The sequence below is a fragment of the Cyprinodon tularosa genome, unplaced genomic scaffold (assembly GCF_016077235.1).
Source record: "Cyprinodon tularosa strain WSP-4 unplaced genomic scaffold, ASM1607723v1 ctg228, whole genome shotgun sequence".
Classification (NCBI taxonomy): Eukaryota; Metazoa; Chordata; class Actinopteri; order Cyprinodontiformes; family Cyprinodontidae; genus Cyprinodon; species Cyprinodon tularosa.
Genome location: NW_024038851.1, coordinates 2,072,554 through 2,097,788, shown reverse-complemented (window position 1 = coordinate 2,097,788; position 25,235 = coordinate 2,072,554). Strand labels below are relative to the sequence as shown.

General features: G+C 35.7%; 1 protein-coding gene across 2 annotated transcripts in view; it reads left to right on the top strand.

The window, feature by feature from the left end:
• Positions 1-12,794: 12,794 nt before the first annotated feature.
• Positions 12,795-25,235, top strand: part of mid2 (midline 2) — a 220,059-nt gene continuing 207,618 nt past the window's right edge. For both annotated transcript variants that reach the window (XM_038286577.1, XM_038286574.1), the window contains exon 1: positions 12,795-13,135. The gene's annotated coding sequence lies outside the window, so the exon portion shown is untranslated. The remainder of the gene's footprint in view (positions 13,136-25,235) is intronic.

The window sequence follows — 25,235 nt, the reverse complement described above, 5'->3', positions numbered from 1 at the left end:
ATGTTTACTGTTGTGTAGCAAAGCATTGATTTTTTACTTTTAAAGCCCAACTCTTCTTGTTGAAATATAGTATGGTCTGACAAGGTTAGGGTCTCCTTATAGTTCTATTTATTTCTCTCTGTATGTGATAAGGACATTGGTGAAATATTGTTCTATAAAAGAATCTAAACAGGTGATAAGATTGAATTGGGGGTGAATGTGCTGTTTGGTGTCAGCATTTTACTTTTTTTATCCTAGAGGCTGGTAGTGACAGTGAGCGTTTGTCTGGCCTGTCAGACAGAGAAATGTCCAAGGGTAAATGTGTTTCTATACTGGAAGTAAACACACTTTTGTCCATTGCCACAGCCTGTAAAACCTAATGGGGTATAAAAAAATATAGCAAAACCCATAAATTGTTACTAAACCTACACATTAAAAGCACTAATGTATAGTTTTCAGCTGTTTTTTTGTTTTGTTGCTAAACTTAAATTTAATGTGTCGTTTTCATGTTTGGATTACAGTAAGGCTTAGGGCCTGAAGTAAATCATATACAGAATCTCTCCCCTGAGATCCACAGTTGTATCAGATGAAGACATTGAAGCTACAGGAATAATTTAATCCCTTTAAGTTCTTGTCTTGACAACACAATTGGACAGACTCTGATATAAAGCAATTAGTAAAACAAACAAAACAAAAGACACAAACGTTCACCAAGTTTTTAAACAGATTACATAGATTTCAATTTTTTATCAGTTTATACATGTTCAGGTCACCATACAGGAGAAACATTGTGATCAAAGTGATCCCAGTATTTGATCCCTTGAGAACACTTTCTGCCCTGATCTGCCCTGACCTAATTGTTCATTTTACTCACCTGCCTAACTCTGTCCGGTTGTCAATCACCAATCATCTAATCAACCTGTGCCTGCTGCTTATATCCAGTTCAGCCCAGCTATCAGGGCCAGATCATTATTTATGCATGTTTGTCAGTTAGTTTGAGATTTGGTTATTCTAAGGTTCCTGTTTTCGTTCTTGTAGGGTGGTACTTAGAGAGGGTATTCGGTGTTGTATTATCGTTTCCTGATCGTATCCTGGCTCTTGCCTACTGAGCACACCCAGTTCCTGTTTTGGCTTGGTGGTGGAAGCCAGTTTAAAGTCCTGCAGTTCTTCTGGTACCATTTCTTGTCTCTGCCTCTCAACTACTGAGCCCCCCTGTCTCCATCGGCGAGTGTCTGTCTGAGCTCGCTGTTGGGCTCATGGAACTCTGATTCTGCCTGAACGCAATGTGGATTCCTGGAGCCCTGGATCTGTCTATTTCTGCTCTCATCGGAACCTCTGACCGGGTTTTGGACTCCTGGGTCTCAGAACCATCCTTATTCTGGACTGTTCTCCTGACCTGACTCGCGGACACTCTGGGTGGCCCTGCGCAGTATCTTGTTTTGCAGTCCATCGGCTGGATCCTGTCTCACCTGAGAGGACGGGCTGAACTGTTAAACCAGGGAAGTGACTCACATGGATAATTCTCTTCCATCAGATTATCGAGGTCACTTACCTGGTTTTCTCCCTCAACCAGTGTAAGTGATGGGCGGTCCCCGCGCCTCCCCCTGCAGCCGCTGCAGATCCGCAGATCCACAGCAGCCTGCTTCTGTTCCTTTCTGTTTGTTTGTTAATAAACATTCTGAAATTTCCCACTGTCTCTCCTGAATAAAGGGTCCATCTGCTACGTTTTATGACACTTACAGGTTGGTGCTTTCAATTTCTCTCTGTTTGTGGTTGGCCTGTTTCATGTCTGAGTTAAACTGAGTTCTTAACCTGGTAGTTCATCTGAAGAGAAGATTCTTTCAAAATCTCCACAGGTGTATAAAACAAGCCTATTCATTTACCAATAAACTTGACATAAATTTTCAGGAAAAGAGAAAAATAATGTTTTGATCAAGGTTTTCCCTCCAGTTTTCACAATAACTTACACCTCAGTTGTTTATTGCTGTATGACCATGAGACTTTTGTGGTATAACTAGTAATTTTTTTGTCAAAACAGGGTAAACATTCAAACTGAGGTCAAACCTAAACTGAATCCTTTAATTCTGTCAATGTTGTTTTTTTTAAGTTATCTGATATGGAGTTTTTATGTAAATGAATAAATCTATAGTCCAGCTTCTTTAAACCCTCAAATGTGTTCCATGTTTGTTTTTCAGACTCATTTAATAAAACTTTTTAATAGCTAGTCTTTATATAGCAAAGAAGCAAAGAAAAGAGTAGTGAAGAACAAAACCCATCTTTTAAATAATTTCTGACAGAATTATTTGAAATCCTGAGGCTTTGAATGTGATAACTTCCTTATTTTTTCTACTGTGGCATAACTTTACAATTAGACAAACCTAACTTTGGTTCTAAACACAGTGGAGATCAGTTTCAAATATGTTTTGATGAAACAGTGTGTGTGTGTGTGTGTCAGGTTGGGGGGGGTGGCGGTCTGTGTGGGGGGTGGTAATACCAGTGGGAGACCATATTTCAAAGTCTTGTAGATCAAGCGTCATGACAACTGTGACAAATTCCTGTCTGCAACTGTGAAACGGTTTTAAAGATATGAATTACAGTAAGTGTACTGTATGGAAAAATATATTAAATGCACAGCGCATATGTACATAACCATAGTGAGTGGTGTACATATGGCGGAAGTGAAGTACTGCTGAGTCACTCAGTTTGACAGAAAATATCTGAGCCCTCTGTCTTTGATGTCTGTCCAATGGCACAGCAGAATGTTCTTTTGAGCTGCTGGGTCGGTTACAAACATTTCTGCAGGGGTCACGGTTATTTGATCTCTTTCTTCATGCTGTAACTGACACAATAAAATCATTTGTTTCTATTTAGTTTGTACTACTTGGAACAAGAGCTCCTTGTAGTCTTAGCTTTATTGTTATTGAATTATTTGCCATGATGATATGCTGTTGTTGGTGATTCCATAGAAAGCTACAACCTTAAAAAAATGAAAACCAAATAACTTGTTAAATATAACACATATAAAATATACTTATCTGATAAAAAGTATCAAGGTAAAAAAATACTATATTTACAGCAGACCAAATCACTGCATAAACTGACTGGAAAAATGAATCCAAAGGTTGCTCCAGTTGATAATATAAGAACTTATCACAGTCTATACTATATTTATCTAAAGAACACTACAGACTTACTACTTTGAAACAATAAAAAACACATAAAACAACAACAACAAAAAATAATAATTTTAGGCATCTAACTGCCTCTTCTTATTCTGCTATGCCTTTGTTTTGTTTTTTTCAGGTTCTAAGCTATATATATAGACTAAACTGGTACTACTGGAAGGGGTTGAGATGAAGGCTGTGGATTAATACAAATACCTTAGGGTGTGGCTTGATAATAAACTGGACTGGTCACAACACACCAACCACCTGCACAGGAAGACACAGAGCAGGATTTACTTCCTGAGGAGACTGAGGCAGTTCAACATCTGCAATAAGCTGTTGGAGATGTTCTACCAGTCCGTGGTTGCTAGCGCCCTCTTGTACACCGTGGTGTGCTAGGGTAGCAGGACATCAATGAAGGACACCTCCAGACTGGTGAGGTGAGCTGGATCTGTGATTGGCAAGAAGCCACTACCTTGTACATTTTACATTTTACTTTTTACTTTTTATATTTTTTTATATTTATCCATATTTTTATCCTAAGTGTATATATTAGTATATTTTTTGCATGCCTTATACCCCAGTGTTTTTAGAGATTTTTATAATTTTATTTACCTATTTCATATTATGTTTCATGTTGCACGATTGTACCATAAAAAATTCCTAGTTGTGAACTCCTTCACTAACAATGGCAATAAACCCGATTCTGATTCTGATTCTGTTTTTATATTGTCTGTTGTATTTCTATCTTTAATTACATTTTGCTTCAAGTCTTTGTACTCTATATAAGCTACTGTAACCAGAATTTCCTTGAAGGAGTAAATAAAGTTAAGTCAAAATATATATATATATATATATATATATATATATATATATATATATATATATATATATATATATATATATATATATATATATATATATATATATATATATATATATATATATATATCATGTATTTGTGAATGTTTTAAATATTGTCCTGCCCTTTGTTGTAAGCAGAAAATCAAAAGCATGGAGGAAGCTCTGTTAAGTACTGAGGCTGCTTTGCTTCTTGTACAGGGTGTCTGAATTTATGCAGGAAGAAATTTGCATTGCTGCTTGGTATAAAATCATCCTATCTGCTCCAAATTAGTTTAAAAACTAATTTTACCTAATCATAAACTCTTTAGCCTAAACTTTGATTCTCAAATATAAAATCCATGCTGAACTGTGATATTATTGCTTCATTTTATTGATTATGATTTTTACACCGAAGAATTACCAAAAGAATTGTCACAGTTTAAAGATGTAACAGTTTAAATAGATGTTTTCCAGACATAGAGAGAGACAGCAGAATTACTTACTTACTTACTGCTGTTTCTTCCAGGCTTTACCAATAAATCTACACAACTTCTAGACATTGAACATAAACAACTATTTCATCTTTTCACAGTTATTGCTCCAAAACTACTGATATTTGTGAAACAATTTCATCCATCAACTCAAAAATAAAGTCACCATTCAGAGGACAATACAAAATAAAATTTACTTAATTTTCTTCATAAGTCACATAACTCACAAGGTCTGTCTTCTTCTTGTGGTTAAATCTTCCAGCTTCCAAAGCCAAAGGGAGGATTCCTGTTCTTTGGTTCCAGCTCAAATTCGCCCTAACATAAAATTCATAACTTTCATTTGGAGGTTTGCTCTCAAATTTAATTTACATACGATGTCAATTTGTCATTTACTTTCCCAAGTAGAACATATCAGATCTCTTTTTAATACTGCAGGCTAGTTTGTTTTGAAAAATGTGAAAAAGTTTTGTCCCATCAATGATTCGGAGCTCTGCAGCTCAAAGTGAGTTTAATTTAGTCCAAATGAAAACTTTCTTTGTAATTCTGTATTCAGACACATTGAACAAACGATTCCCCATTCTGACATTTTCATATTTTACTCTAATTGAAACAGGAACCCAACCCATGTCGCCCTCTACTGCCAGAGATGGAGTAATTATATGACTTCATAAGAAACCATTGATGGCTCTATTTTGCATTGCTTCAAAACTGAGGATTTCCTGGCCCCTAAAAAACTGGCTGCATAATTCAGAATAGGAAATAAACAGGCTTCATTAAGCTGAAAATAGGTTATATAGCCAATATTTTTACTTACTTTAAAGTTATCACAGCACCTATCACAGCGACCATCTTAATGTTTTTTCTTATGCAGCACTTAAATTGAGTTTCACCAGTTTAATCAAGAGTGTTTTTACAGCAAAAATGTTTGGCTTGCAGTTAAATGATTTTTATTCATTCATTCTTATAGTTTGAATAGATGAGTGTGTTTTCATAGAACAGCAAATTACAGCCTGAAAGTTATTTGATCAAATAAGAACTTTTCAACAGCATTCCATTGTACAACATTCATTTGTTGTCACTGTGTGAGCATTGAATGTAAAGTTACTGCACAACATCAAGAACACACAGTTACAGCAAGGTTGGTTATTTAATAGCTGCCTAGGTCAGGATTTATTCAGCTTGATCACAAAACCTGTTTTAGGTTAGTGAGCAGCATTCACGATAAGAAAAGTGAAATGTCCTTTAGTGTGGTGAATAAATTGAAGCTTTCAAAAATACTCTTGCTCACACATTTTATAAATAACCTTGATGTCTTATGATCCTAATTCAAAGTTAGTGTTTAGCAGCGAATAATTCTGCATTCTTTTCCACAGGTGAATAAATATTTTTGTTTGGCTCAACTATGATTTTCTCCTGACTGGAAGTTTGGGAGAAGTACTGAGTATCCATACTTTTTGGCTTAAAAAATTAAATCAGGAAACAAATTTGCATAACCCACGCAATATTCCATACGTGCAATGAAGATTCCTTGTGTTTATTTTGCCACTAATGCTTCTAATGGAGTTAAATGTGCAAATTAAGTGAGTCATATATTCAGCATCACATTTACTTAGAAACTCGGAGTTGGACATGTTTTCCTCAATTGTATCCATTTTCTTTTTTTCTCTGTCCCTCTGTCTCTAATTCTAACATCTACAGCCTCTACTTCTGTTTTTATCTTCATCTTTTTCTCAGTTGTCTCACACTTAGAGGAATTGTGAGCCTTTCCCAATTCCCTTTCAGGATGGCTGCTCTGTTTTGCAGGCTGCTGTCTAGCTGGACTCTAGCCAGGGCCTCAAGATAATCAGACACCCCTCTGGTCCTTCTAATCTAGCAGTACCACCTGGCTAGCAGGAACAGATGTCCTGATACTTGTTTAAGGATCATGTGACACAAGACAACTTCTCAAGGTTCTACAGCAACTTAGCAACTTATCCTAACTATACAAGGCATATAGATAGGTGTTTTTGAACTTCGTTAAAATGTTTCAAAGACAAAAATACAAAAAATAAAGCAGCTTAAACTTTTAAAAAAGGCCCTTCACTAAATTGTCAGTTTTTTGTTGTCTTCTCTTTAAAATGTATTCTATACATCTGGCTGCTAAACTACACATTAGTTTTCCACTTAAAGACATGTTAGTTTTGGTCATTTTTCAATGTCTGGTTTTAATCTATAAAAACAGAATCAAAATGTCTATCTTTAAAAAAAATTTTCAACATGTTTGCATCAAATAAAAATTTACAATTATATCTTTTCTTGGCGTGTTTTGCAGATTACAATATCAGTTAATTGATATTGTCTGGAGTATTCTACAGTAGTTTATCTAACATTATCTGTGCTTTTGTTTTTATCCCTTTTATTTTCTGTTCAGAATCTGGATCATATGTCTATTTTGCTTTATGCTAGGTTTCTTCCCTGTATTTCCTTCCAGTCCTTCTCTGCTTCTCATTCCGTCTTTCTCCCTCAACTAATTGCATTGAGATGTTTTCACTTCTCTCTTGATTACTTCGCCTGCTTGCTTTGTTCTCCATCTCGCTTTCCCACTACTTAAACAGTCTGTTATGCTACTCTTATTGTGAGAGCTGCAAAACATGGCGAGCAGTTTTTTTATTATCCTCCTGCGTTTTTTTGCTTTTCTATATTTTACTAAACAAATAAAACAATATAGAAAACCAGTGAGCAGTTCCTTCTTTGATTTATAATTTCCCTACTAAACTGAAAAGATGAAAATGAATAACAAGCACAATAATTCATAACTTAGTTTTGGGCTTTTTTCAACTTGAAAAATAATGAACAACCGATACAGGGTTTGCTGTAGGATGTCTTTGCTGATTTTCTTTTGGAAAGGACATTATTGAGAATAAATATCATTTATCTAAATAAAACCTATAAATTGGCAATTCAGCTGTGGAGGGCCAAATTTAAAGTGTTGTATTGGTAAATCAACAAAATTACAGCTTGTGATATGACTTTATTTATGTTACAGTGAGCTAAAATATGACAGATGTCAATGAGAAATCTGCTCATACAGATTGAAAAATGGGATGCACAGTTTATCAAACCATGCAACTGATATGAAAAACAACATACTCTATTGTCATATAATTTCGTCAACATTGGATGTAAACCATAAACTGTGAAAAATATATCCTTTGTTTCACCAGTTGCAGAGCCACATTGACAAATATTATCAGAAACATTGATCAGAATGGAGCAAGACCCCGTGTGAGGAAAAACATCCAGCAGCTCTAATCTCATAGCTTCAGATTAACTGCAAAGCAACACTCTTGTAAAATTAGTTTAAATGTGTATAAAATGCCTAATTTGAAAAATTCCTTTCGACGTCCCAGACAACTGTCTTTATAGCCTCTGTTGTCAATCATTGCTGTGGGAGGTGTTGGGGAGGTGTGCAAAGATATTTAAATTAATAGCTTTCATTACCACCCAACTGGCTACCATAGTGAATGTGAATCATTTTTTTCCCCTTAATGTTCTGTGCCAACATTCAAATGGTCAAATATTCTTTAATTATTTTTTTATTTGCACAAATCTAACATCATTAGAAAGCTGAAAATCTACTTTTAGGATCTGTAAAATAAAAAACTCAAAACAGCCCCAGGTGGATTTGTTAATAGCTTCTCTTTGGTCTGTCACATATTTTTTAGTTAGCATATAGTATATTTAAGGAACTTCCCCAAAAAACCAGCTGTGACTTCAAACACTACCTTAAAATTTAGTTTCTTTGTTTTTTGGCATTTGTCCATCTTTAAGGCTTTACACGTTTCTCGCTCAGAGTCTGAATGTGGGGCTGGAAAACGGCAGCTGCATGGCAGCGACTCTACATTAGCGTTGATCCTTAGACACAACAGACAGCCAGACAAACAGCAGCCAAATCCCATGAGCTGCTCAACATAAGGAATTTCAGACTTTAAATTCCAAGTTCAAAAACTTGCTAAAATGCTTCTGTACAGCTGGAGATCAGAGATTAGTTAGAGACAGAGTTACACAATCTGTGAAGGGCTGCAGTTTGGGTTTCTACAACCTATTGTTCATACTACTGTTGCTTTAGCTGGAAAACATAGAGTGCTATTTGAAAAATGCAAGTATAAATACCATAAAATGTGAGTCTAAATAAATAAAGAATAACTATTTTGTTAGACTGGACTGAGCTTTGTTTGAGCATTGTTGGAGTGAAACATTCTTGAGGCTTAAAACTTGAGTTTTCCCTCTGCAACTACAGAAATGGGTCATTTGCCTGTGCCAAAATTTAATTAAGTATCCCACACTGTCCCATCTGCACCCAGCTTCATCAATTATTACTTTCCCTCCATCCTCAAGTTACCCTTCATCCATTAAACATTTATAAACCCTGTAATGATTAACAATATGTTTAGCTTAATCTCTATGCAAATTAAGGAGGCTTGTAAGATATAATAGATTTGGAAACTTATCTGCACATTGTTGCAAATGTTTTTCTTTTTTTATTGATGTCCAAGGTTTCAGTATAAGTTATGATCTAAGTTTAATTCAAATGAGGCTATATCCCATACGTTTCATTAGTAGATGTAAATCACGAGGGCAGCCCTACCAGATCAACTTGTCAAGGTAAAAGCTCTTTAGCAACATTTTGCACCTTTTTATTATAGTTTTAGTTGCAACGTAAAGGTTAAGGTGCACAATTTTACAGAAGCCTTTAAAGCTCAACTTTTAATGATAGAAACAGAGTCTCTATAAAGGTATGTGAGTATGGAGACAAGAAGCAGCTCTGACTCTAGTATTCTTATTAGGAAGTTGGTAAAAATAAATAAAGATATACTGAAATAGAATCATTTACATTTATATTTTTAGGTTTCTATGCTTAAGGACACAATCTGAAAAAGAATAGACAGATGGGGAACTCAGGGATAAAATCTAATAAATCAATTGTATCACTTAGTTTAGACAACATATAAAACAATAAAGACCAAGTATTATGATATGTTATCATATGTAGTTTGATGATAGCAGACTCTGTCCCTTGTGCTGAGTTTTCCTGATGTATTTGTCCAAATCCTCAAAACTACTTATGTACTACTTAGGTTCAACTTTAGCTTTTCTGTATTAATACAGAACGGATTTCCAATATTTTCTGTAATATAGAGCAAAGGGCATTCTTGTTGTCCAAATATAGATTTTTCGAGACACACTGAAATGGGTTGTGGGGGTAATAAGAAAGTTCCAGCATTTGTGTAACACTGATGACAAAAAAGGGCAGTGCTGATCTTCTGTTGATCTCTAATAGTTTCTTAATAAGATATTATATATCTTGGCATGAAATCTGCAAAACTAGCAGTGGCATGTCCCCATAGGAGCAAACTATTTAGCAGTCCTTTCACACCCGCAGAAAGATGCACCTTCAGTTTTGGTATTCAGTCCTGTGGACAGGCTGAACCCTGGAGTTCCACTTTAACACCTGCATACAGAGGAAGGTGGAAGCATTCACAGTGCGCCTCCTGCCCCCACCAGCTGCTCCACTACTTCATACTTTACTTTAGGCTTATTTTTTTAATCTAGCTGGAAGGACAAATTCTGAGCTCTTCTAAATAATGTCTGCCACTCCACTGAAATTCCCAGTCTCATTACAGGATCACCATCGACACTCCAAATGGAGATCAATCCCTAAGTCGGATCGACTGGAAATTCATGATGGGTAATACACAACGAATGTGGCACATTTGTCAGAATCCAATCAATAATGATCTGTGGTGGGGTAAAATGGTGAAGGGCACTGGGGATTGAAGGGGGCTGGGCGGATCTGAGCGAGAGACACAAAGACCACCTATGAGCTCCCCCCTCAGCATTAAGCTGTCCTCCTCATCTTTACTTAGCAGACAACTTGTCACAGAGGAACTAATTAAGTTGGCAACAATCAGTGTGTCACTGCTACAATTAGACATCGACTTCATTAGCATTTAAAAGCTGTTTGAAAGCAGCAATTTAGCAGATAAATCTTTGTTTCTTGTACAGATAAAAACACCAACATTCTCTATCCTGCAGGCCAAGAACAAGTAGCTACTCACATCAAATTCTTGAAAATTGCATATACACATATATATATATATATATATATATATATATATATATATATATATATATATATATATATATATATATATATATATATATATATATATATATATATATATATATATATATATATATATATTTGTATATGTAGGTACTTCCTGATGCCAGTGCTTTTTATCTTCTCCTTTGGTCAGCAGGGTATCTGATGACTTTTAGGGCATAAGTGTTGTATCCCAGATCTTGTTCTTGCCATTCATCTGATTCCTCAGCACCTGCCTTACTCTTGGGAAATACTCTGTTTGTAGCTTTCCTAGTACTCTCTTCATATTTCTCGTTTGCTTGTGGGTTTCCAAGACACTTGTAGCAGTTCTCAATTACTGTGATGGTTCCTTTCTCTAAGTTCAAGCCTCTCACCTCTGACTTCCTTTCCTCTCTTTGTTACCAAGATGCTAGCAGGCAGTGGACACTTGGAATGCCATAACTAGGTGGCCGGCAGCATCTTAGCAAAGCTGGATGTACTAACTTCAAAAATGGATGTGCCCCCACCGGTGGCTGAGAATGACCAAAGGAAGATCCTGTGGGACTTACAGATGCAGATAGATAAAAGATGGATGGCTAACCAACCGGAGAACATAGCGACAATCTTTCATCAGTCTGCTTTATTCTAACAGCTTTCTCAGCATAGTAGCTTAAACTGGTCTGGTGGTCTGTATAGCTGTAATATCAAACTGGTGGGAGGAAATAGCAACTTCCTTTACAGAGTAGATTATAGAATTGGGCCTATTTTTGGTCCTCAGTCCTGTTTCTCTTCAAGAGCTCATATGGGTCAGAGCCACCTATAGAGCAAGTGTACTGTTACCTTAATTAACATAGTAAGTATTTATTCCTTTTGTGTGTCTGTTTCTGTCTCCTTGAATCCTAAAATGACCTCAACAGAAGACACAGACACCAAGCTTGGTTCTGCTGTAGGTTTCCATCAGTTGAAAGCTGCTGTCGCTGCATGCTCGGTGTGAGGGATTGCTGCAGAGTCAGTGACACAGTGCAAGCAACTGTCTACTGCTGATCCTGAAGGAGGAAATCCTGTAAGGTTAATGACTTTATGTAATCAGTTAGGTTTACTTTAAAGCAAAACTTTTAACCCATCTCTTCTGAGTGATTTGATACACTTGTCTTGAGAAAGGTACTTTACAGAAAAAAAACTTGTAGAGAATATTTGAGAAATAAGTATAAAACATAATGTATATAATAAAATAAACCTGTTGCAATAAAAGGCTTTTGAATCAGAAATCGGTATCAACACATTCTTGAAATATATGATGTGGAAAAGATGCAATGTAACATCATTCTGAACTCTGAATGTAGTTTTAAACACTAATTGAGTTATACATGCTTTAATTTACTCTTTTAAAGAAGACCTAGTCTGCTTACAATGCTCTCATATCGTATTTGAAATTCGTTTTTTTTTTACCTATCTGCACTGAACTTAAAAATAAAAAGATAGAACAAGGCGGCCAAAAGATGCTAAAGAGAAAGAATGCAAAACCCAATTAAAAATTGTTAATATCATTCTGGAATTGGATTTCATTGATGAAATCTTTACCAGCCTTACAAAAATCAAACTTCTTATAACTGCCAACAAATTTTGTGCCTATTTCCACTAATTTATTTTTGTTTGATTTATTTTATATTAGTTTAAGAGAAATACACTGATTTAAAAAAAAAAGAATTAGATAAACATTTACAGCCTATTTAGAACAAAACATACCAACAAGAAATTATTGCCTTGTTGCTACCTATAGTGAAGGCAAGCATTATTCATATCCAAACATTTTCTGTCAGTTGAATTGTGTGTTGACAAACTGTGTTGCTGAAATTAAAATCTGAACTAATATGGAATTAAACAGCATAAAACCAATCATAAGCAGTTGTTAATATAATTTTAGAAGGGCTTTTTTATATATATATATAAAATACCAACAAGAAATCTGAGGCTGTCAGCAATTTGACCAATTTAGCTGCATAGTTTCCAGTACAGAACCTAAACATTTTGAAAGGGAACAAAAGACCAAGTCAGAGTCAACATGAGACCACGGAGGTGAGAGGGCGGATGGAGGCGGTAGGTGGAGAGGGAGCATGGCTAGGCACAGCTCGGGTTTGCAGCGCGGCCACAGGAGCAGCGCTGAAACCGATCCCAGCTGCTGCCTTGGAGGGGAATGCAAGCTATTCCTGTCCCCCTGTGGGTTGGTCACGTGTCCTCCAGGGAACGTTGGGTTTGGGGACCGTGGGTGTGCGCGCGCGCCGTTGCGCACAGCTGAGTTGGAGAGCAGCAACATCCTAGGGAAGCGTTGACAGTCCGACGGCGGAAGGATCAGTTTTGTTTGGGGGTGTAGTCATAATAATAATAATAATCTCCACAGTGTCTCCTCACCCGCTGCTACAGGGATCCCTCAGTCACTGCTTCGTTGAAACTTCTCACTCGATGAACTGTGATCTCCACGCAGAGCTTCTTCCTCTTTTTCAAATCGATTCCCAGGACTGTCACAGCGGCTGGAGGTAGGATGCGTTTCTTTCCTCTGCTTTATTCTCCTGGAAGCATGCAGAGAGGGACACAGACAGGATAATCAATTGATTGGAGCTGTGCAAACGCTGCCAGCCTGAAGCTTTTGATGGTGCGTTTGGAAACATAACAGTGAGTGTTGGAGAGCAGATGAACTCTTGCATTAGATTAATTTAATGTATAAATGTTACATCAAGAAGATACTTTTTATGGCTGTTTCTCAAACTATACAAACATCTGCAAAATGAATTAATTATATTTAGTATTTCCAAAAATATTCTCTGATTAGTCAAATCAATATATACTAATGGTTAGACTCCTATGATTGTATCTTAATATCTGGGTTTTATATCACCTGCATCTCTGTAGTTTTCAAATAATGACTGAAAGTATTTTCCAACTGGGACATCAATTTCGAAATTTAAAACTCAAGTTAAAAGTTGTAGAAATCTTATTTCAGTCAGCTTTTAAGTGCATTGCACAGGAATAGGGGTGAGTTATGCATGAGGTAGTTTCAGAAAACTCTGGTTACTTCTATTCTTTTTTCTCTGTGAAATAACTTTAAGCGACTATCTTTGTACAGAAGCTTTGATGATGGTGCAGCCAAGTTAGTTCATATTGTTATTTTGAAATGACGTCATAAATTTAAGCAAATTTAATTTTTTCTAAGTTGAGGGATTTGATTGATTTGATCTGAAAAGTTTATTTGGAAAAAAAAGAAAAAAGATGTAGCATGGATGTATGGAGGTAAAATGTTTTCAGGTCTCCAACTTTGAAACCTGCAAATAAAGCTTACTTGCATTTTAGTATATTTTGGGGGAACTGGGATGAATCCCAGTGAAAAAAATTATGCAAATGCTTTTGCAACCCTGCTAACAGGAAACAACTGTGTTAAAGTAACTAAATATGATTAAGTTAATGCCAAAAACACTTGAATTGTTGTTTTTCAGTAATACTGTAAAAACGTTGTCAGATAGCAAGTTCTAATGAATCCCTGAATATTGATGTTTGTAATAGCTATTGTCAGACTAATAAATAACCTTGAGTAAAACCATCAGTTTTATGGTATTTAAGCAGAATGTTCATTCTGCTATACCACACATACATTTTTATAAAATCATGCTTGTGAGTTTAGTAATCTCCACACCACCAATGGTTTTCCAGACTTGACATATTTGCAAACAGCTGAAACTGTCTCACATGATTACAAATGAGGGTAACAACCTTTTAGCCAGCTGTCTATTATTTCCCAGGAACAGATGAGGAGGATCAGTGCTGCACTATCTTTAGACTGAAAATTGAAAGTTTCAGGAATTCTTTCTTGATAACCACCCCATGTCTACTATAAGGAAAACACTTAAGCTGAATTGCAGCCTTAATTTAATCCCGGACATCTATCAGCCATAAGATAAAGGAATGTTGAAAGTCAGTATAGATGCAAATAAGTCTTGGAAAAATGCTGCATGTATTTCAGGCAAGCAGAAAAACATTATAGTATTTATTTAACGATGCATGGGTCTGGCAAGATCATAGTAGATTTTTCATCATTTTACAGAAAATTGTTTTTTGTTTTTTTTTGTTTAGGCTGTACTGCTCGTGACACTAGAAACCAGTACAGGGTTTGGCTCCATAAGAGCAGCGTGTAAAATGTCAGTTCTGTATTATGCATTACTTAGACCTGAACAATACAGACATGAAGAACGAGGGATGCCTAAAGAATTCTTTTTTCTATTTCTTTGATAACAAGAGACCCAATAATTGGTTAGAATAAACTCATGTATAAAAAAACAGTTACACAAACCCAGGCCCCAATTCAGAATGCAATGTTCTGCCTCCTGCTGATCAGTGGTGGGACATAAAGCTACATTTAATGAACTGCTGTTCCACCTTCTTATAATAAAGATGTATTGGCCCACTCTCTCTGGCTTCCTTGTTACTGCCTGATCAAAGTAGTTAATAAGACAGGTCTCAGTGCATGGGGCCTGACACTCTCGGAGATGAGGCTGCTAGTTGGGTGAATACAGCTGACACCCTCATTCATCAAGCATCTACAGGGTGCTGCCAGCTTTCTCATTTCTCTCCAGGCCTTTTCCTCTTTCTGTCTCACTCTCCCCCATTGCAGCCTCAGATGATGATAATTAAGACATTATAAAGATGACAGAAGCAGTGCCTTTTCTGCGGGAAGGACGGGTTATCTGTGTCTACTGTACTTGCCTGGATGATTATAGTTGTGAAAGAGTGCCGGACAGGGGGGTTGCTGCAACTGCAATGACTGAAGCATTTGTTGGTAGTTTGCCTGGTTATTTGTTTAACTAAACATGTAGAAAGCATAAAATGAAATATCCATATTATTTAACCGATATAGAATCAGATAGAAAAATGGGATGTTTTGACCATGTGACAAACAAGCCAAAATCTTTTAGCACATAAACATGTTAGTAGATCTCCATAAAGGAGGAAATAACTCCAAGAAAATAACCAGTCCTCTTCATTTTCTCATTTATAGTACAATGGATTATTATTAAACCTTTATTTGTGCAGCTAGGTTTACTAAATGCACAGTTTCTAATTTACAATAGGGACTGTTTGGTTCGTGTAAACAACTTTTACAGAACAATACCAAACTTACTGTGCTAAAATGCAGTGTAAAATGTTTGTAATTATGGATTAAAATGAAAACTTTATAATAACAAGCTGTCTGATATTCTTGGAAGATTGTTTGATAAGTAATAAAATCAACCATATAAATCTAATTTGACAGGTATTAAATAATAATTAGATAACAGCTGAAACTATGACAAACAAGACTTGACAAGAATCAGACTCCGACTTGTTACTTTGCCCAATCAGCAAAATGGTTAGGCTGGTAAAGGAAGTGAATCTTTAAAGCTCATTCTTAGAGAAATGCACAAAGTCTCCATAACAACAGTTTATTTCAAAGCTTATGTACACATCTTCACTAGAGATGGCAGTAATCCTAAAAGACACTCTAAAGTCTAACCAAAAGAAGTTAAATCCCTGACTGAACAAAACATGTCTAGCGCTTCAGTTTGTTTTTTTCTATTTTGCTTTAAGAAAATCTCTGGTCTGGAGAGAGTTATTAATCTGTCAAAAATATTTGAAATGAAACCCATATTGAAACATTATTTTTATCATATGACTTCTTGCAGTTGTGCTTTATAAGACTGCCAGATTGCTTTTCCACAGCCTTTTCACTTACTCTTTTTTTATTTACGGCTGCATGATATATATATATATATATATATATATATATATATATATATATATATATATATATATATATATATATATATATATATATATATATATATATATATATATATAGCTGAAGCACAATAAGGCTTTAAAATGATCTGTTTGTAAATTATTTTCAATATAGCAAGAATGCCATTTCAAAAACATATTTTCTTTGGATCACTCTGAGGTTATTTGTCTTGCAGATTGTAGCTGTAGCTTTAACGCTCTCTGTTTCTAATATAGGCCTACCACTGGTGCATTACATTAATGGTAGCAATGTATATCCAAATACAGGGAGGGGTTTGATGGAGATGGAGTGTACAAAAAAATCTATGCATCTATCTTTGTCAGATCTTTGGCAGCCAGATTGAGTTTGAAATCATTAGCATATATAGGTAAAATGGAAATTCCAACATTATGCAAACCTACTTTTAGTCTGATCATCTTATTATGACCCCTTCCCTTGCTTTAGGTTAATAGATTTTGTGTTGAGAATAATAACTACCATCTCAACCAATTATATTACTAGTATTTTTTTGGTATCAAAATAATTGATTCAGTATTCAGAGCCAATGTGTTAAAGTATTTTCCCCATAATTATGAGGCAATAAATGGACATCCTCAAATTCTCTTAAAAACAAATGAATTCTACTTTAGAAGGTTTAAAATCATTCAAAATAAATAAGATTCTGAAACTTTATACCAAAGAGACATCCGTGTTAACAAGCTTCTGTGACACAATTAATAGAACTTCAATTTTATGGGAGCAATAATCGCTGCTGTTTGCTAAACCTGTAAAGCAATTACCTCTGCCAAGGAGGCCTTGTTTTTAGTCAAGTTTGTGTGTGTTTGTTTGTCTATTTGTGTATGGGATAATTTGAAAAGTTACGAAGGGATTTTTGTGAAAATAAATTAAAGGCATAGTCTAAGCCATTGATAAAGATTCAAATGAAAAGTTGCACATGACTGTTTCTGTTTCATAGTTCCTCTATTTAGGCAAATAAGAATTCAAGTATCATAATGAAGACAATGTTTTCTCTATTTCCTTTTTAGTGCAATTTTTTAAAACAAGATTGTGAATTTTCATGTCATTGCGCCATCTTTTAGGCTGTTGTTTGTATTATCAGTTCATTTGAGAGGTTAAAAAAATTTCAGGGGGTGTTAAAAGTGCAAAACTGGTATAACTACGGAAGTTTACTTTGTGTTCATCCAGAGATAAATTAACTCAGTAATTACATTTCCGTTTATGCATTAAAACAATAAATTTATTCTGTTTTGTTATTTTCTGTTTTTGATTATTTCATTAGAGTGCATTAGAGTTGTGTTTTTAAATTAAATGGTACTTTAGTTATTGGTCTGTCTGTACTTAGACTCTAGAGACTAAGAATTGCCTTGCTTTTAAGCTCCGAATTTTTAATCTCCAAAGTGATCTTTTTTTTTTTTACACTGAATGAAGTGTGTATGGTGTCGTAGCATGCTCTTAAACCAGAAGGGAATGCACATTGTAATACATTCACATATAGTATGTATTATGTTTAAAGAAAAGGGAGCAACAAAGGCTGTTAGATGGTTTATATAAGTATTGGATGATGCAGTGGTAGGTTTAATGATAGTACTCTGTGAAGTTATTGAAGTTTTTTTTTTAAAAAGAGGGGAGAAAGATGGTGTTTGTGCTCTGTATTGTTGTTTTGTTTTTTAGGCTCAATGAGGCTATTTTACTTGATCTATCTTATTGAACTCATATCATAGGTAATGCATTCAGTTTATTTCATATGTTTTATTATTGATATGTTTGTATGTCCCAGTCTGCCTCATAGCTAAATACGTTTTTTGTGATTCCAACTGGGGCAAACCGGACTGTTTTCTGATGCTATTGAGATTTTATTTTGTTGGTCTATTTCCCCTAAGCGGATACTTTAAAACCACGTCTCTCTTCCTGTCAGATGCATGAAATTTCCGCTAAAATGCTGGGTCTTTCACTTAGCACCATCATCTCTAACGACACAATTTTCTGTTAGATCAGTTGCAAAATCATGTTTGTTGTGGTCTGGGCTTTATACAATTCAATTCAAAAACACTTTATTAATCCCAGAGGGAAATTGAATAAATAAATATATGTTAAGGACATTTACCAACGGTCCCTCAATTTAGCAGCCGCATCTTAAAGCCTCCATAGCAAAATGTATGTTGTTTTCAAAGTACTGTTCAAGTCTTATTCCTCTTTGAATCAAACATTTTTTTTGCATTTTTTCACACAGGACCTCGGACTATTCTCTACAATCTGCTGGGAGGTGAACTGGCTTATCTGTAGCAGGCTGCTCTCTTGTTTACTCACTACAAGCATACGCTTGAACCTCCATTGTTATTTTAGATCGACACAAGAGCTGCTTTAGCTAACAAACTGAGAAAAAACAAAGCATAAAACACAGAAATAAATATTAAGCTACCTGGACTTCGTAACCTGGTAACCTTTCAAAAAAAAAAAAAATGTTCTATGTCGAGTGAGAGTTAGTGGCATATAAATTGAGAAAATGTCAAATAAAATGACTCTGCTCCTTTAAAGCTCTTTAAGTCCAATAATGTTTTTAGCCCTATTACACATTATTAAACACATCTTTACCTAGAGAGTCTGTGTGCAATTCTGATGTTTTTTCCCCTTGAATCAATGACGCAAAACAGACACCCCACAAGGAGCTTTTTTCACTTGGGACTAAAACTAGTTTCCAAATAAGATTTTCCACTTCTTGGCCATGACTTCACACAGAGTCCCTGAGCAGTAGGAGACCTGACATGTTCTTCTAACTTCAGGATAGAGCTTTAACCTCCTCCGTGAAAACATAAAAAACAACAAAAACATTCATAACTTACAGTATATTAAGTTATTGATTTTTTTTCTTTATAACAGTACTCCCACATATAGTCACAAGCTCTCAGTTTCTCTACGATTTCTAATCCAAGTAGCAGTTTCTAATAACCTATTTGTCAAACTGTTGACAAGTATAAAGTTTACATAGAGCTAAGACTTGTAGAACTATTTAATAAACTAAATCCTGAATAGATGATGCATTGTTGGTTTTATTGGAAGTGCAGTGAAAGACTGTTGGAAGCACAGATTTTAAATGTTACAGACTATCACATCTTAGATGGCGTCTTGGCTTTTAGTATTTAATTTTATTAAAAGGTAGGTATGCACCACCCTGTCAGCAGGTCAGTGTTGATTCTGAAAAACTAAGCTATTAAAAATACTGAAATAAACATTAGTCAGTCACAGTTATCATACATTCAATTGCATTAATATTTTGTAAAAAATGTTAGCCAAATGACACAATTATATAAAAAATGCTGCTGTATTTTTGGTCCTACAATGATTTCAGTGTTAAAAAAATCCAAAGTAGTAGTGGTATCGAAAAAAAAATAAAGTTAATTTGATTAAGTAGAAAAAAAACACCAGATTATACAATCTCACTTTGGCTTATACTTTGCATTTAAGGATACAGCAATTAGAATGTAAACAGGTTTCTTATCTTCTGTAAAGCTTTGACCTTCCTTACAACTTTATCATATTTCAATTTCCTTTAGGGCTGAAACAATTAATCGGATTAATTGACTATTGAAATAATCATCAATTCATTTAGTAATCGATTAATTGTTAACTGGAGTATACAGTCTCTAATCATGCCTTTAGCTGATAGAGCAAACTACCTTGAACAGCAACTGCTGTGAAATTGTTAATATTTTGTATTGAAGATAAAAATAATTTTCTTCTGTCAATATGCTCTACCCAGAACTCCTTAAAAAGGAAAAGTTTTTGTTTTATCCGGTTTAATTTAGCAAAAAGTCTTCTTTAAGGAAACTTTTGCTATCATTGATTAATTAAAAAAATCAATCAACAGATTGATCGATTTGTAAAATAATCATTAGTTGCAGCCCTAATTTCCTCAGGAGACATATTTATGACTTCTAAGTGTTGAAGTTCAATCTTCAGTAATTAAATATTTACCAAAGAAATTTGACCTCTCAAGTAAAAAAGGTGTTTACAAAGACATCGAGCTTATATAAATGAAAATGTATATATTCTCAAGTCACGGTCAAACAATTAACTTTACAGACATATTTAATGAATACACACATTTAGGCCAGCTTATAAAATATAGGAACTTATTAATAAACAACTCCAGGTCAAACTTATTTTAGTTAAAAACTCTTAACTAAGCTAGTAAAACTCAACTTAACTAGTCACTACTTTTTACACATAGGAAAAGATAATTGAAAGTGGTTGAAAGCCACTATCAATAGAACGATGCAATGGGATCAAATTGTAGCATGGATTTTATGTTTGAGAACCAAAGTTTATCTGGGAGAAGGTGTAATGAGGACCTGAATAATGAGGAACTTAAGCCAAATTTAGAACAATTGATAAAATATTTTTCTGTCCTAAGAAATCTATAAACATGTAATAAAAACTCTTGATATTAAAAATTATAAAGCTCTCAATTTACCAGTCAGTCTTTGTTCTTATGCTCACCTATGGTAATGAAATCTGGATCATGATCACAACAAACAAGATGTACCCTTGCAAGCAGCTGAAATGAGCTTTCTAATTCTTTCTAAAAGGGTCAAAGCTGTGGCCTAGCATTGTTGTGCTCTCTTTGGTGCCCTCGTAGAAGAACCTGCTTTATTCCTCTGGTGGGGTCTGGTTTCAGTCCTCTGTTTAGGTGGTCCTCCCTGACGTGGCCTTCTCTTGGTCTAGGTGACAAAGTGAACAGGGTTTTTATAGCAAGCTTCACAGGGGGTCTTAGGATGTTTCATGCAGCTCCTGCCTTTCTTAGTTGGTCACAAAGACATATCAGCCCAGAGTCTCAAAAGCTGTCCTGCTTCTTTTTAACCGATGTTCAACATTCATCCATGTTCACAATTATCTAATGGAGGTGAGGCAAAACAGTATATTTGTTTTCAGGCATGTTTTGCATTTTCAGGGGGGACAGTTCTTCTTGTTGCTTGTCCAGTAGCGGGCTGCACGGTGATGCCATGGGCAGGAATGTTGTGGGTTTGATTACTGACCCATGATCTTTCTGCATGGAGTTTGCATGTTCTGCCCGTGCATGCGTGGGTTCTCTCTGGGTACTCCGGCTTCCTCCCACAGTCCAAAAAACATGACTGTTTGCTTTATTGGCTTTCCTATATTGTCGTTATGTGTGAGTGTGTGTGTGCATGGTTGTGTGTCTGTGTGTGTCTCTGTGTTGCCCTGTGACAGACTGGCAACCTGTCGAGGGTGGACCTCGCCTCTTGCCCATAGACTGCCGGAGATAGGCAACCACCGCGACCCAGACAAGGAGGGAGGGGATAGATGGATGGATAAATTGATTGATTGAGTGAGTGATTGATTTCTGGTAGCATCATCTTACACCTATTATGCCTTCTTGACAGGGAAATATTCTCTTTTATATCCTCAACAATAAGGTCAGTGTGTCCAAGTCCAAGTCAGATGAAAAGTGGCTTATAAAATATTTTAGTTTTTAAAGATCTATTTATGTTAAGCTCATCAAATATTGTAGTTATTAATTTTTCCTTATTTATTTGGGTGCTGAGTACTTCCTTTCTAATTGTTTTTTTTTAATCATTTTTGATGCTGTAGGTCATTTCTTCTGGCATTTACTACTGCAGGAATTTGTGCAGAAACACTTTTTTTATTATTTAAATAATATGACAGACTGCAGGTAGGTAGGGTACTTGGCTCTGTCAGTCACGCCTTTCTTCTTACAGTGGCAACAACACTTAAAGCTTCCAGTCGAGATCCAAAATTTAATCTCGGCACTCATCAGGGGTTTAATATTCAATTATGAGGGTCCATCTGCTTAAGCTGCTTTTTGAAGACTGATGGAAAGCCCCCACCTATTGATAAGTGGCATCTTTTCTTAATAGGCTCACCATTTTCCCATGAGTGACTAAGAAAAAAAAGACAGATGGCTTATAGGAGTGTTTTTCTATTGCCGTCAAGAGTTTCTTGTTATTCTATCTTAATACTGGGATTTTTTTTGATTTAGGAAACAGGAACATTTAAGCATCCAGGATCAGTCAGACTAAGTGAAAAGATAAGGTTAACCTTCATGTTATATCTTTTTATTACAGAATATCTGTTATCGTGAGAGGAAATAAAATAAATACCTAAATATACTCTTTAAAGCCTGGTCTGTGTTGCAAAATGACATTTTTTTAGGACCCACCCACTCAGCACTACCAGATGTTCTGCAACTTGGACTCATGAAAATTTGTAACTACACAAACAGCTCCAAAAAAAACATGGTGGAAGAGTAAGAGCTCCTACTGGTGAGGGTACAATGTATGATATAGAAATATAGAAATAAATAACTTTTATTCTTGTATTACACAAAGAGGCTTTAAATGTTAGTGTTAGTGTTTTCTACTTTTGCATATGTGTTGTTGAAAAATTGTGGTCTTTGCTGTAACCACTCCCCTAGAGTTGGACAAATTATTAAGTGAAAAGATGCAAAGGGTATAAAATCTCCAGATGTTGTGTCCACGTATCTCTTTGTTTCCGTACTGAGCTTTAAGAGTGAATACCAAAGCATACAAAGACAATGAGTGACATCCCCTTGCCTTTTAGACAATGGTTGTGACAATGTGCCAAACGCAGCACAAGTCCCTGAGTTGTGCTGACTAACATAAAGAGGACAACAATAAGGCACTTCAGCTGTTGCCCAAGCAGAGTGTTCAAAAAGCGGTCTCTATCTCTCTCCTCTGTCACCTTCACACAGATAAGCATTCTCAGCAGACAGGTGTCTGGACCTTGCTGGTGGGTCTCCTCTTGAGCTGAAAGCTGGACCAAGCTTCCAGTCAGATTAGCGCTTTTAGACATTGATGGGAAAACAGCCTTATGAAAAACCTACAAATCCCCAAATCCAGAAAAAAAAATCAAACACACAGGCCTGCACAGCTTGCCCCCAAATAATGAAGGGGTGAGATCAAGCCAACTCATGAGAGGCTCTTTTCCGATAAATCCCTCCATTGGGAAACTGCTGTGTCCTTTATGCCCTTCATGCACATGTGCATAGAGTTGCACTCTCACAGACACACGTATGCATCCTCCCCCTCTTTTGAATCTGAGGAGGAAAAAGGAGGCCATATGGTTTACTAAGCAGAGTAGGTATCCAATAGATGACCAATCTAGACATTGTATGTATCAGCATGCATAATCCATTTGTGAACAGATAAAAAACAGAAAAGGGAGAGGTTCCATTAAGGCTTTAAACACCTCACATTCTTTATGCACATAGATGTAGCTGTACACATATAAGTAGTAAATAAAGATCTGCATGGGTGACTGTCATTTTCCAACTGCCCTGTTTGATTAGATAAAATTTACTTTGACATTGTGAGATTGGCCCTGAGGGCACTCCTGGCTAATATGCTTCAATTAGCTTGTAATGATGACAAACAGCTGAAATGACAAGGGGCAGGAGGAGCGCAGATTACAAACGTAACCCGAGTTTAATCATCCCATTTTAATATGTTTTTATGAACTACGTTTGCTGGATAAGTTGATCAATTTTCATTATATGAGCTTATAGCAGTCACTATAGAGTTATAAAGATAATCAGATTATTTTTTGTATTGTAAAATCCATTATGAGCTCATTTTGGAGGCTGCAGTTTCTCTTTTTTATGTCAGCCTTGTGATTGTTTGTTTATATATACCCATTTGCATTCATTTATCTTTGATTTATGGCCTAAATGAAGTCGCTTTTTCTAAATTAAGGCAATGGGGTAAGTCTGACTGCTGCTGGCAGTGTTGTTGTCTTTTTAATAAAGTCGATTTTTACATTTTATGATATTTAAATTATTTCTGATTATGACTATAAAAAGTGTGCAAATATAAAGCATGCTATATTTGTACTTAACAATTTTTTATTATATTTTTTTAGTTCATTAATGTTGCCACACAGTCATTTACATTTAGCTGAAACCCTGAAGTTGGTCTGGCTTCAATTTATTTTTATAACTTTTGGTGTAGAACAGCATTATCTATGGGTTTTATGATCTCAGTTGGATTTTTCATTGTATATATACAAATTTTTAGAAAAGCCTTTCTGTTTTCTCCTCCTTTGGCTTTTTGTGAAGTATTCATTCTACTTAAATATGCGTATTTAAGGAGTAATATGTCTAAATATATAACTATGTTTGTGTGTGTAATTGGTTGGTTTAATGTTGGTACATTGATCAAAATATGACAGAGGCACATAAAGAAATTGGTAAAAACACCAGAGGAGCCAAACACCAGCTGCTAGTTGGCAGAACAGTCACCCAAGAGGGCAATTTCAGACAAACAAATCGGTTCACTGTCTGGTTAGATTACAAAAAAGCCGGTGACTCAGTGCCACACACATGGATACTGGCATGCCTGAAGATGTAGAAGATCAACAACACTCTATGAGGCTTTATTGCAAACTTCATGGGGCTGTGGAGGTCAATGTCCAGGCAACTGCTCAAATCTTCATTGAATGTGGAATTTACGGAAATGATCTGGCGCTTCTGCTGCTCTGCAGAGGCCTAAACCCCCTAAGCCACAAAATCAACAAGGCTGGCTATAGATACTGTCTAAAAATTTCGCCCACTATCCGCCACCTCCTGTACATGGATGAGATCGAGCTATATGCCAAAAAAGAGCATGACATTGACTTGCTGATCCAGACCACCAGGATCTACAGCAGGGACATTGGAATGTCATTAAGGCTGCAGAAATGATGACAAATGTAGGGGGATAATTTACACAAGTGGGGTTTGAACTTTCAGGAGGAGCAAATGTTAAGCATAGTTGACT